Source organism: Scyliorhinus torazame, chromosome 9 (assembly GCF_047496885.1).
Source record: "Scyliorhinus torazame isolate Kashiwa2021f chromosome 9, sScyTor2.1, whole genome shotgun sequence".
Lineage (NCBI taxonomy): Eukaryota > Metazoa > Chordata > Chondrichthyes > Carcharhiniformes > Scyliorhinidae > Scyliorhinus > Scyliorhinus torazame.
In genome coordinates this window covers 12,895,874-12,908,754 of record NC_092715.1, presented here as the reverse complement: position 1 = coordinate 12,908,754, position 12,881 = coordinate 12,895,874, and positions in this window count along the sequence as shown.

The window sequence follows — 12,881 nt, the reverse complement described above, 5'->3', positions numbered from 1 at the left end:
ATTCTGGGATAGATCCCATCAGGCCCTGGGGACTTATCTACCTTAATATTTTTTAAGACACCCAACACCTCGTCTTTTTGGATCTCAATGTGACCCAGGCTATCTACACACCCTTCTCCAGACTCAACATCTACCAATTTCTTCTCTTTGGTGAATACTGATGCAAAGTATTCATTTAGTACCTCGCCCATTTCCTCTGGCTCCACACATAGATTCCCTTGCCTATCCTTCAGTGGGCCAACCCTTTCCCTGGCTACCCTCTTGCTTTTTATGTACGTGTAAAAAGCCTTGGGATTTTCCTTAACCCTATTTGCCAATGACTTTTCGTGACCCCTTCTAGCCCTCCTGACTCCTTGCTTAAGTTCCTTCCTACTTTCCTTATATTCCTCGCAGGCTTCGTCTGTTCCCAGCCTTTTAGCCCTGACAAATGCCTCATTTTTCTTTTTGACGAGGCCTACAATATCTCTCGTCATCCAAGGTTCCCGAAAATTGCCGTATTTATCCTTCTTCCTCACAGGAACATGCCGGTCCTGAATACCTTTCAACTGCCACTTGAAAGCCTCCCACATGTCAGATGTTGATTTGCCCTCAAACATCCGCCCCCAATCTATGTTCTTCAGTTCCCGCCTAATATTGTTATAATTAGCCTTCCCCCAATTTAGCACATTCATCCTAGGACCACTCTTATCCTTGTCCACCAGTACTTTAAAACTTACTGAATTGTGGTCACTGTTACCGAAATGCTCCCCGACTGAAACATCTACCACCTGGCCGGGCTCATTCCCCAATACCAAGTCCAGTACCGCCCCTTCCCTAGTTGGACTGTCTACATATTGTTTTAAGAAGCCCTCCTGGATGCTCCTTACAAACTCCGCCCCGTCTAAGCCCCTGGCACTAAGTGAGTCCCAGTCAATATTGGGGAAGTTGAAGTCTCCCATCACCACAACCCTGTTGTTTTTACTCTTTTCCAAAATCGGTCTACCTATCTGCTCCTCTATCTCCCGCTGGCTGTTGGGAGGCCTGTAGTAAACCCCCAACATTGTGACTGCACCCTTCTTATTCCTGATCTCTACCCATATAGCCTCACTGCCCTCTGAGGTGTCCTCTCGCAGTACAGCTGTGATATTCTCCCGAACCAGTAGCGCAACTCCGCCTCCCCTTTTACATCCCCCTCTATCCCGCCTGAAACATCTAAATCCTGGAACGTTTAGCTGCCAATCCTGCCCTTCCCTCAACCAGGTCTCTGTAATGGCAACAACATCATAGTTCCAAGTACTAATCCAAGCTCTAAGTTCATCTGCCTTACCCGTAATACTTCTTGCATTAAAACATATGCACTTCAGGCCACCAGACCCGCTGTGTTCAGCAACTTCTCCCTGTCTGCTCTGCCTCAGAGCCACACTGTCCCTATTCCCTAGTTCTCCCTCAATGCTCTCACCTTCTGACCTATTGCTCCCGTGCCCACCCCCCTGCCATACTAGTTTAAACCCTCCCGTGTGACACTAGCAAACCTCGCGGCCAGGATATTTATGCCTCTCCGGTTTAGATGCAACCCGTCCTTCTTATACAAAGGTATACAGAGAAAGGTAGCCAGATGGTAACAATTTCTGTAGATATTTAAAAACGAATAGTCAACAATGTTAGTGTGTCTGGCGAATTGAGAATGTAAACGTTTGTAGGCTGGTTTAGCACAGGGCTAAATCACTGGCTTTGAACGCAGACGAAGGCAGGGCAGCAGCTCGGTTCAATTCCTGTACCAGCCTCACCGAACAGGCACCGGAATGTGGCGACTAGGGGCTTTTCACAGTAACTTCATTTGAAGCCTACTTGTGACAATAAGCGATTTTCATTTCATTTGTAGCTGAACAGGTATTTTGCATCAGTCTTCATTATAGAGGATACAAGTGACAGCCCAGATACTCAAGAGGATGGCAGTCACCTGGGGCAGCACGGTAGCCTTGTGGATAGCACAATTGCTTCACAGCTCCAGGGTCCCAGGTTCGATTCTGGCTCGGGTCACTGTCTGTGCGGAGTCTGCACATCCTCCCCGTGTGTGCGTGGGTTTCCTCCGGGTGCTCCGGTTTCCTCCCAAAGTCCAAAGATGTGCGGGTTAGGTGGATTGGCCGTGATAAATTGCCCTTAGTGTCCAAAATTGCCCTCAGTGTTGGGTGGGGTTACTGGGTTATGGGGATAGGGTGGAGGTGTTGACCTTGGGTACGGTGCTCTTTCCAAGAGCCGGTGCAGACTCGATGGGTTGAATGGCCTCCTTCTGCACTGTAAATTCTATGATTCTATGAGTGGCGTGCCACAGGGATCAGTGCTGGGCCTCAACATTTTACAATTTATATAAATGACTTGGATGAAGGGTCTGAGGGTATGGTTGCTAAATTTGCCGATGACGCAAAGATAGGTCCAAGTTATGAAGAGAAGGAGACACCAGATATGGGACAGGTTAAGTGAGTGGGCAAAGATCTGGTAAATAGAGTATAATGTGGGAACATGTGAAATTGTCCATTTTGGCACGAAGAATAACAAAGCAGCTGATTATCTGAATGGTGAGAGATCGCAGACTCGGAGGTGCACAGGGATCTGGGAGTCATGGTGCATAAATCACAAGCGGTTAGTGTGCAGGAACAGCAAGTAATTAAGAAAGCTAATAGAATTTTATTGTTTATTGTGAAGGGAACTGAATGCAAGGCGAGGTTATGCTTCAGTTGTACAGGGCTTGGTGAGAGCACATCTGGAGTATTGTGTATAGCCCTGGTCTCCTTATTTAAGGAAAGATGTAAATGTGTTGGAAGCAGTTCAATGGTTTACTAGACTAATATTTGGAATGGGCGGGTTGTCGTCTGGAGGTTTTTAAAATTTGTTCATGGGATGTGGGCGTTACTGGCAGGGCCAGCATTTGTTGCCCATCCCTAAGGGCATTTAAGAGTCAACAGCATCACTGTCGATATAGAGTCACATGTAGGCCAGACCAGGTAAGGGCGACAGGTTTCCTATAGGACATTGGTGAACCAGATGGTTTTTTCTGATAAGCGACAATGGTTTCATGGTTGTCATTCGAGTTGTTATTCCAGATTCAAATTCCACCATCTTCTGAGACCCTGGGTCTTTGGGTTACTAGTCCAATGGCAATACCGCTACGTCACGGCCTTCTCTGGTTAACCTTAACAGGTTAGGCTTGCATCTGCTGGAGTTTAGAAGAATAAATGGGCACTTGATTGAAAGGTATAAAATCCTGACGGGCATTGACAGGATGGATGTGGAGAGGGTGTTTCCTCTTTTGGGAGAATCTGGAACGAGGGGTCAGTGTTCAAAATAAAGGATCACCCATTTGAGAGAGACGAGGTGAAATGTTTTCTCTCCGATGGTTGAAAGTCTCTGGTGCTCTCTGGCTCAAAAGATGGTTGAGGCAGGGGGCGCGATTCTCCACTCCCACGCCGGTTGGGAGAATCGCCTGGGCCGCCAGAATTTCCGGGGACGCCGGTCCGACGCGCTCCCGCGATTCTCCCGAGCGGCAGGAACGGCCCGGTCGAGTTCCGCAGGCCGCAGAATCGCCGGAGACACCCAGAATTGTGATTCTCCGGCACCCCCGATATTCTGAGGCCCGGATGGGCCGAGCGGCCAGGACAAAACGGCGGGTTCCCCCCCCGGCGCCGTCCACACCTGGTCGCTGCCGTCGTGGGCGGTGCGTGAACGCTGGGGGGGCGGCCTGTGGGGGGGGCGAGGGGGCATCCTGCACCGGGCCTCACCTGGAATGTGGGGTGGCCCGCGATCGGTGCCCACCGATCGTCGGGACGTCCTCTCTGAAGGAGGACCTCCTTCCTTCCGTGGCCCCGCAAGATCCGTCCGCCATCTTCTTGCGGGGCGGACTTAGAGAGGACGGCAACCACGCATGCGCGGGTGACGCCCGTTATGCGGCGCCGGCCGCGTCATCTATGCGGCGCCGCTTTTACGCGGCGACAAGGCCTGGCGCGGGTAGATGACGCGGCCCCGATCCTGGCCCATTGTCAGGGCCTGAATCGGTCGGGACCGGGGCCATTTTGCGCCGTCGTGAACCTCGACGGCGCAGGAGCGGAGAATCCCACCCAGGATCTTTGAATGTTTTTAAGGCAGAGCGAGATAGGCAGGAATGTGGGGCTGACGTCACAATCTGATCAGATATGATCGTATTGAATGGTGGAGCAGGGTCAAGGGGCCGAATGGCCTCCTCCACTCCTCATTCCGATGTTCACGCATTGTACATCCTGTCAATCAAACAAAACAACATGAAGGTGCAGAGAGACTAAACATTACTTGTCAGCATTCCAGGAGTAGGATAGTCCAGCAGAGCACATTTACCCTTTCAATTTACATTTTCCTCAGAGTAATATCGAGGGCTGCAGTATCGGATCTACCTGAATGTCACAAGATCCGTCTGTGCTGAATATCTCCGCCTCCCAATCCAAACCTCTCACCCAGCACAAGCAACAGAAACTCAGGAGGGAAGAAACCTCCAGTGTCGAATTCCAGCTCCATGGAGTTGCAGTAGGAGGAAATGGAGGGGATTAAATGGGTGGGTAGAGTCAGTGATAGGGGAGAGTGTACATGGGGAGAGCGTACATGGGGAGAGTGTACAGGGGGAGAGTGTACATGGGGGTGTGAGAGGGGATTAAATGGGTGGGTAGAGTCAGTGATGGGGAGAGTGTACATGGGGAGAGTGTACAGGGGGAGAGTGTACATGGGGGTGTGAGAGGGGATTAAATGGGTGGGTAGAGTCAGTGATGGGGAGAGTGTACATGGGGAGAGTGTACATGGGGAGAGTGTACATGGGGGTGTGGGAGGGGATTAAATGGGTGGGTAGAGTCAGTGATAGGGGAGAGTGTACATGGGGAGAGTGTACATGGGGAGAGTGTACAGGGGGAGAGTGTACATGGGGGTGTGAGAGGGGATTAAATGGGTGGGTAGAGTCAGTGATGGGGAGAGTGTACATGGGGAGAGTGTACAGGGGGAGAGTGTACATGGGGGTGTGAGAGGGGATTAAATGGGTGGGTAGAGTCAGTGATGGGGAGAGTGTACATGGGGAGAGTGTACATGGGGAGAGTGTACATGGGGGTGTGGGAGGGGATTAAATGGGTGGGTAGAGTCAGTGATAGGGGAGAGTGTACATGGGGAGAGTGTACATGGGGGTGTGAGAGGGGATTAAATGGGTGGGTAGAGTCAGTGATGGGGAGAGTGTACATGGGGAGAGTGTACATGGGGAGAGTGTACATGGGGAGAGTGTACATGGGGATGTGGGAGGGGATTAAATGGGTGGGTAGAGTCAGTGATAGGGGAGAGTGTACATGGGGAGAGTGTACATGGGGAGAGTGTACATGGGGGTGTGAGAGGGGAGTAAATGGGTGGGTAGAGTCAGTGATGGGGAGAGTGTACATGGGGAGAGTGTACATGGGGAGAGTGTACATGGGGAGAGTGTAAATGGGGAGAGTGTAAATGGGGGTGTGGGAGGGGATTAAATGGGTGGTAGATTCAGTGATGGGGGAGAGTGTACATGGGGAGAGTGTACATGGGGAGAGTGTACATGGGGAGCGTGTACATGGGGAGAGTGTACATGGGGAGAGTGTACATGGGGATGTGGGAGGGGATTAAATGGGTGGTAGAGTAAGTGATGGGGGAGAGTGTATATGGGGAGAGTGTACATGAGGGTGTGGGAGGGGATTAAATGGGTGGGTAGAGTCAGTGATGGGGGAGTGTACATGGGGAGAGTGTACATGGGGGCGTGGGAGGGGAGTAAATGGGTGGGTAGAGTCAGTGATAGGGGAGAGTGTACATGGGGAGAGTGTACATGGGGAGTGTGTACATGGGGAGAGTGTACATGGGGAGAGTGTACATGGGGAGAGTGTACATGGGGAGAGTGTACATGGGGAGAGTGTACATGGGGGTGTGGGAGGGGATTAAATGGGTGGGTAGAGTCAGTGATAGGGGAGAGTGTACATGGGGAGAGTGTACATGGGGAGAGTGTACATGGGGGTGTGAGAGGGGATTAAATGGGTGGGTAGAATCAGTGATGGGGAGAGTGTACATGGGGAGAGTGTACATGGGGAGAGAGTACATGGGGAGAGTGTACATGGGGATGTGGGAGGGGATTAAATGGGTGGGTAGAGTCAGTGATGGGGAGAGTGTACATGGGGAGAGTGTACAGGGGGAGAGTGTACATGGGGGTGTGAGAGGGGATTAAATGGGTGGGTAGAGTCAGTGATGGCGAGAGTGTACATGGGGAGAGTGTACATGGGGATGTGGGAGGGGATTAAATGGGTGGGTAGAGTCAGTGATAGGGGAGAGTGTACATGGGGAGAGTGTACATGGGGAGAGTGTACATGGGGGTGTGAGAGGGGAGTAAATGGGTGGGTAGAGTCAGTGATGGGGAGAGTGTACATGGGGAGAGTGTACATGGGGAGAGTGTACATGGGGAGAGTGTACATGGGGAGAGTGTAAATGGGGAGAGTGTAAATGGGGGTGTGGGAGGGGATTAAATGGGTGGTAGATTCAGTGATGGGGGAGAGTGTACATGGGGAGAGTGTACATGGGGAGAGTGTACATGGGGAGCGTGTACATGGGGAGAGTGTACATGGGGAGAGTGTACATGGGGATGTGGGAGGGGATTAAATGGGTGGTAGAGTAAGTGATGGGGGAGAGTGTATATGGGGAGAGTGTACATGAGGGTGTGGGAGGGGATTAAATGGGTGGGTAGAGTCAGTGATGGGGGAGTGTACATGGGGAGAGTGTACATGGGGGTGTGGGAGGGGAGTAAATGGGTGGGTAGAGTCAGTGATAGGGGAGAGTGTACATGGGGAGTGTGTACATGGGGAGAGTGTACATGGGGAGAGTGTACATGGGGAGAGTGTACATGGGGAGAGTGTACATGGGGAGAGTGTACATGGGGAGAGTGTACATGGGGGTGTGGGAGGGGATTAAATGGGTGGGTAGAGTCAGTGATAGGGGAGAGTGTACATGGGGAGAGTGTACATGGGGAGAGTGTACATGGGGGTGTGAGAGGGGATTAAATGGGTGGGTAGAGTCAGTGATGGGGAGGGTGTACATGGGGAGAGTGTACATGGGGAGAGAATACATGGGGAGAGTGTACATGGGGATGTGGGAGGGGATTAAATGGGTGGGTAGAGTCAGTGATAGGGGAGAGTGTACATGGGGAGAGTGTTCATGGGGAGAGTGTACATGGGGGTGTGAGAGGGGATTAAATGGGTGGGTAGAGTCAGTGATGGCGAGAGTGTACATGGGGAGAGTGTACATGGAGAGAGTGTAAATGGGGGTGTGGGAGGGGATTAAATGGGTGGTAGAGTCAGTGATGGGGGAGAGTGTACATGGGGATGTGGGAGGGGATTAAATGGGTGGGTAGAGTCAGTGATAGGGGAGAGTGTACATGGGGAGAGTGTACATGGGGAGAGTGTACATGGGGATGTGGGAGGGGATTAAATGGGTGGTAGAGTAAGTGATGGGGGAGAGTGTACATGGGGAGAGTGTACATGAGGGTGTGGGAGGGGATTAAATGGGTGGGTAGAGTCAGTGATGGGGAGAGTGTACATGGGGAGAGTGTACATGGGGGTGTGGGAGGGGAGTAAATGGGTGGGTAGAGTCAGTGATAGGGGAGAGTGTACATGGGGAGAGTGTACATGGGGGTGTGGGAGGGAAGTAAATGGGTGGGTAGAGTCAGTGATAGGGGAGAGTGTACATGGGGAGAGTGCACATGGGGGTGTGGGAGGGGAGTAAATGGGTGGGTAGAGTCAGTGATAGGGGAGAGTGTACATGGGGAGAGTGTACATGGGGATGTGGGAGGGGAGTGAATGGGTGGGGAGAGTCAGTGATAGGGGAGAGTGTACATGGGGAGAGTGTACATGGGGAGAGTGTACATGGGGATGTGGGAGGGGATTAATTGAGTGGGTAGAGTCAGTGATAGGGGAGAGTGTACATGGGGATGTGGGAGGGGATTAAATGGGTGGGTAGAGTCATGATAGGGGAGAGGGTACATGGGGAGAGTGTACATGGGGGTGTGGGAGGGGATTAAATGGGTGGGTAGAGTCAGTGATAGGGGAGAGTGTACATGGGCAGAGTGTACATGGGGGTGTGGGAGGGGAGTAAATGGGTGGGTAGAGTCAGTGATAGGGGAGAGTGTACCTGGGGGTGTGGGAGGGGAGTAAATGGGTGGGTAGAGTCAGTGGTAGGGGAGAGTGTACATGGGGATGTGGGAGGGGAGTGAATGGGTGGGGAGAGTCAGTGATAGGGGAGAGTGTACATGGGGAGAGTGTACATGGGGATGTGGGAGGGGATTAAATGGGTGGGTAGAGTCAGTGATAGGGGAGAGTGTACATGGGGAGAGTGTACATGGGGATGTGGGAGGGGATTAAATGGGTGGGTAGAGTCAGTGATAGGGGAGAGTGTACATGGGGAGAGTGTACATGGGGATGTGGGAGGGGATTAAATGGGTGGGTAGAGTCAGTGATAGGGGAGAGTGTACATGGGGATGTGGGAGGGGATTAAATGGGTGGGTAGAGTCAGTGATAGGGGAGAGTGTACATGGGGAGAGTGTACATGGGTATGTGGGAGGGGATTAAATGGGTGGGTAGAGTCAGTGATAGGGGAGAGTGTACATGGGGAGAGTGTACATGGGGGCGTGGGAGGGGATTAAATGGGTGGGTAGAGTCAGTGATAGGGGAGAGTGTACATGGGGAGAGTGTACATGGGGAGAGTGTACATGGGGATGTGGGAGGGGAGTAAATGGGTGGGTAGAGCCAGTGATAGGGGAGAGTGTACATGGGGATGTGGGAGGGGATTAAATGGGTGGGTAGAGTCAGTGATAGGGGAGAGTGTACATGGGGAGAGTGTACATGGGGAGAGTGTACATGGGGAGAGTGTACATGGGGATGTGGGAGGGGAGTGAATGGGTGGGTAGAGTCAGTGATGGGGGAGAGTGTACATGGGGATGTGGGAGGGGATTAAATGGGTGGGTAGAGTCAGTGATAGGGGAGAGTGTACATGGGGAGAGTGTACATGGGGAGAGTGTACATGGGGATGTGGGAGGGGATTAAATGGGTGGGTAGAGTCAGTGATAGGGGAGAGTGTACACGGGGATGTGGGAGGGGAGTAAATGGGTGGGTAGAGTCAGTGATAGGGGAGAGTGTACATGGGGATGTGGGAGGGGATTAAATGGGTGGGTAGAGTCAGTGATAGGGGAGAGTGTACATGGGGAGAGTGTACATGGGGAGAGTGTACATGGGGAGAGTGTACATGGGGATGTGGGAGGGGATTAAATGGGTGGTAGAGTAAGTGATGGGGGAGAGTGTATATGGGGAGAGTGTACATGAGGGTGTGGGAGGGGATTAAATGGGTGGGTAGAGTCAGTGATGGGGGAGTGTACATGGGGAGAGTGTACATGGGGGCGTGGGAGGGGAGTAAATGGGTGGGTAGAGTCAGTGATAGGGGAGAGTGTACATGGGGAGAGTGTACATGGGGAGTGTGTACATGGGGAGAGTGTACATGGGGAGAGTGTACATGGGGAGAGTGTACATGGGGAGAGTGTACATGGGGGTGTGGGAGGGGATTAAATGGGTGGGTAGAGTCAGTGATAGGGGAGAGTGTACATGGGGAGAGTGTACATGGGGAGAGTGTACATGGGGGTGTGAGAGGGGATTAAATGGGTGGGTAGAATCAGTGATGGGGAGAGTGTACATGGGGAGAGTGTACATGGGGAGAGAGTACATGGGGAGAGTGTACATGGGGATGTGGGAGGGGATTAAATGGGTGGGTAGAGTCAGTGATGGGGAGAGTGTACATGGGGAGAGTGTACAGGGGGAGAGTGTACATGGGGGTGTGAGAGGGGATTAAATGGGTGGGTAGAGTCAGTGATGGCGAGAGTGTACATGGGGAGAGTGTACATGGGGATGTGGGAGGGGATTAAATGGGTGGGTAGAGTCAGTGATAGGGGAGAGTGTACATGGGGAGAGTGTACATGGGGAGAGTGTACATGGGGGTGTGAGAGGGGAGTAAATGGGTGGGTAGAGTCAGTGATGGGGAGAGTGTACATGGGGAGAGTGTACATGGGGAGAGTGTACATGGGGAGAGTGTACATGGGGAGAGTGTAAATGGGGAGAGTGTAAATGGGGGTGTGGGAGGGGATTAAATGGGTGGTAGATTCAGTGATGGGGGAGAGTGTACATGGGGAGAGTGTACATGGGGAGAGTGTACATGGGGAGCGTGTACATGGGGAGAGTGTACATGGGGAGAGTGTACATGGGGATGTGGGAGGGGATTAAATGGGTGGTAGAGTAAGTGATGGGGGAGAGTGTATATGGGGAGAGTGTACATGAGGGTGTGGGAGGGGATTAAATGGGTGGGTAGAGTCAGTGATGGGGGAGTGTACATGGGGAGAGTGTACATGGGGGTGTGGGAGGGGAGTAAATGGGTGGGTAGAGTCAGTGATAGGGGAGAGTGTACATGGGGAGTGTGTACATGGGGAGAGTGTACATGGGGAGAGTGTACATGGGGAGAGTGTACATGGGGAGAGTGTACATGGGGAGAGTGTACATGGGGAGAGTGTACATGGGGGTGTGGGAGGGGATTAAATGGGTGGGTAGAGTCAGTGATAGGGGAGAGTGTACATGGGGAGAGTGTACATGGGGAGAGTGTACATGGGGGTGTGAGAGGGGATTAAATGGGTGGGTAGAGTCAGTGATGGGGAGAGTGTACATGGGGAGAGTGTACATGGGGAGAGAATACATGGGGAGAGTGTACATGGGGATGTGGGAGGGGATTAAATGGGTGGGTAGAGTCAGTGATAGGGGAGAGTGTACATGGGGAGAGTGTTCATGGGGAGAGTGTACATGGGGGTGTGAGAGGGGATTAAATGGGTGGGTAGAGTCAGTGATGGCGAGAGTGTACATGGGGAGAGTGTACATGGAGAGAGTGTAAATGGGGGTGTGGGAGGGGATTAAATGGGTGGTAGAGTCAGTGATGGGGGAGAGTGTACATGGGGATGTGGGAGGGGATTAAATGGGTGGGTAGAGTCAGTGATAGGGGAGAGTGTACATGGGGAGAGTGTACATGGGGAGAGTGTACATGGGGATGTGGGAGGGGATTAAATGGGTGGTAGAGTAAGTGATGGGGGAGAGTGTACATGGGGAGAGTGTACATGAGGGTGTGGGAGGGGATTAAATGGGTGGGTAGAGTCAGTGATGGGGAGAGTGTACATGGGGAGAGTGTACATGGGGGTGTGGGAGGGGAGTAAATGGGTGGGTAGAGTCAGTGATAGGGGAGAGTGTACATGGGGAGAGTGTACATGGGGGTGTGGGAGGGAAGTAAATGGGTGGGTAGAGTCAGTGATAGGGGAGAGTGTACATGGGGAGAGTGCACATGGGGGTGTGGGAGGGGAGTAAATGGGTGGGTAGAGTCAGTGATAGGGGAGAGTGTACATGGGGAGAGTGTACATGGGGATGTGGGAGGGGAGTGAATGGGTGGGGAGAGTCAGTGATAGGGGAGAGTGTACATGGGGAGAGTGTACATGGGGAGAGTGTACATGGGGATGTGGGAGGGGATTAATTGAGTGGGTAGAGTCAGTGATAGGGGAGAGTGTACATGGGGATGTGGGAGGGGATTAAATGGGTGGGTAGAGTCATGATAGGGGAGAGGGTACATGGGGAGAGTGTACATGGGGGTGTGGGAGGGGATTAAATGGGTGGGTAGAGTCAGTGATAGGGGAGAGTGTACATGGGCAGAGTGTACATGGGGGTGTGGGAGGGGAGTAAATGGGTGGGTAGAGTCAGTGATAGGGGAGAGTGTACCTGGGGGTGTGGGAGGGGAGTAAATGGGTGGGTAGAGTCAGTGGTAGGGGAGAGTGTACATGGGGATGTGGGAGGGGAGTGAATGGGTGGGGAGAGTCAGTGATAGGGGAGAGTGTACATGGGGAGAGTGTACATGGGGATGTGGGAGGGGATTAAATGGGTGGGTAGAGTCAGTGATAGGGGAGAGTGTACATGGGGAGAGTGTACATGGGGATGTGGGAGGGGATTAAATGGGTGGGTAGAGTCAGTGATAGGGGAGAGTGTACATGGGGAGAGTGTACATGGGGATGTGGGAGGGGATTAAATGGGTGGGTAGAGTCAGTGATAGGGGAGAGTGTACATGGGGATGTGGGAGGGGATTAAATGGGTGGGTAGAGTCAGTGATAGGGGAGAGTGTACATGGGGAGAGTGTACATGGGTGTGTGGGAGGGGATTAAATGGGTGGGTAGAGTCAGTGATAGGGGAGAGTGTACATGGGGAGAGTGTACATGGGGGCGTGGGAGGGGATTAAATGGGTGGGTAGAGTCAGTGATAGGGGAGAGTGTACATGGGGAGAGTGTACATGGGGAGAGTGTACATGGGGATGTGGGAGGGGAGTAAATGGGTGGGTAGAGCCAGTGATAGGGGAGAGTGTACATGGGGATGTGGGAGGGGATTAAATGGGTGGGTAGAGTCAGTGATAGGGGAGAGTGTACATGGGGAGAGTGTACATGGGGAGAGTGTACATGGGGAGAGTGTACATGGGGATGTGGGAGGGGAGTGAATGGGTGGGTAGAGTCAGTGATGGGGGAGAGTGTACATGGGGATGTGGGAGGGGATTAAATGGGTGGGTAGAGTCAGTGATAGGGGAGAGTGTACACGGGGATGTGGGAGGGGAGTAAATGGGTGGGTAGAGTCAGTGATAGGGGAGAGTGTACATGGGGATGTGGGAGGGGATTAAATGGGTGGGTAGAGTCAGTGATAGGGGAGAGTGTACATGGGGATGTGGGAGGAGATTAAATGGGTGTGAGTGTCAGGTTTGAATAGCTCAATGCCCTGTTCCTGTGTAAG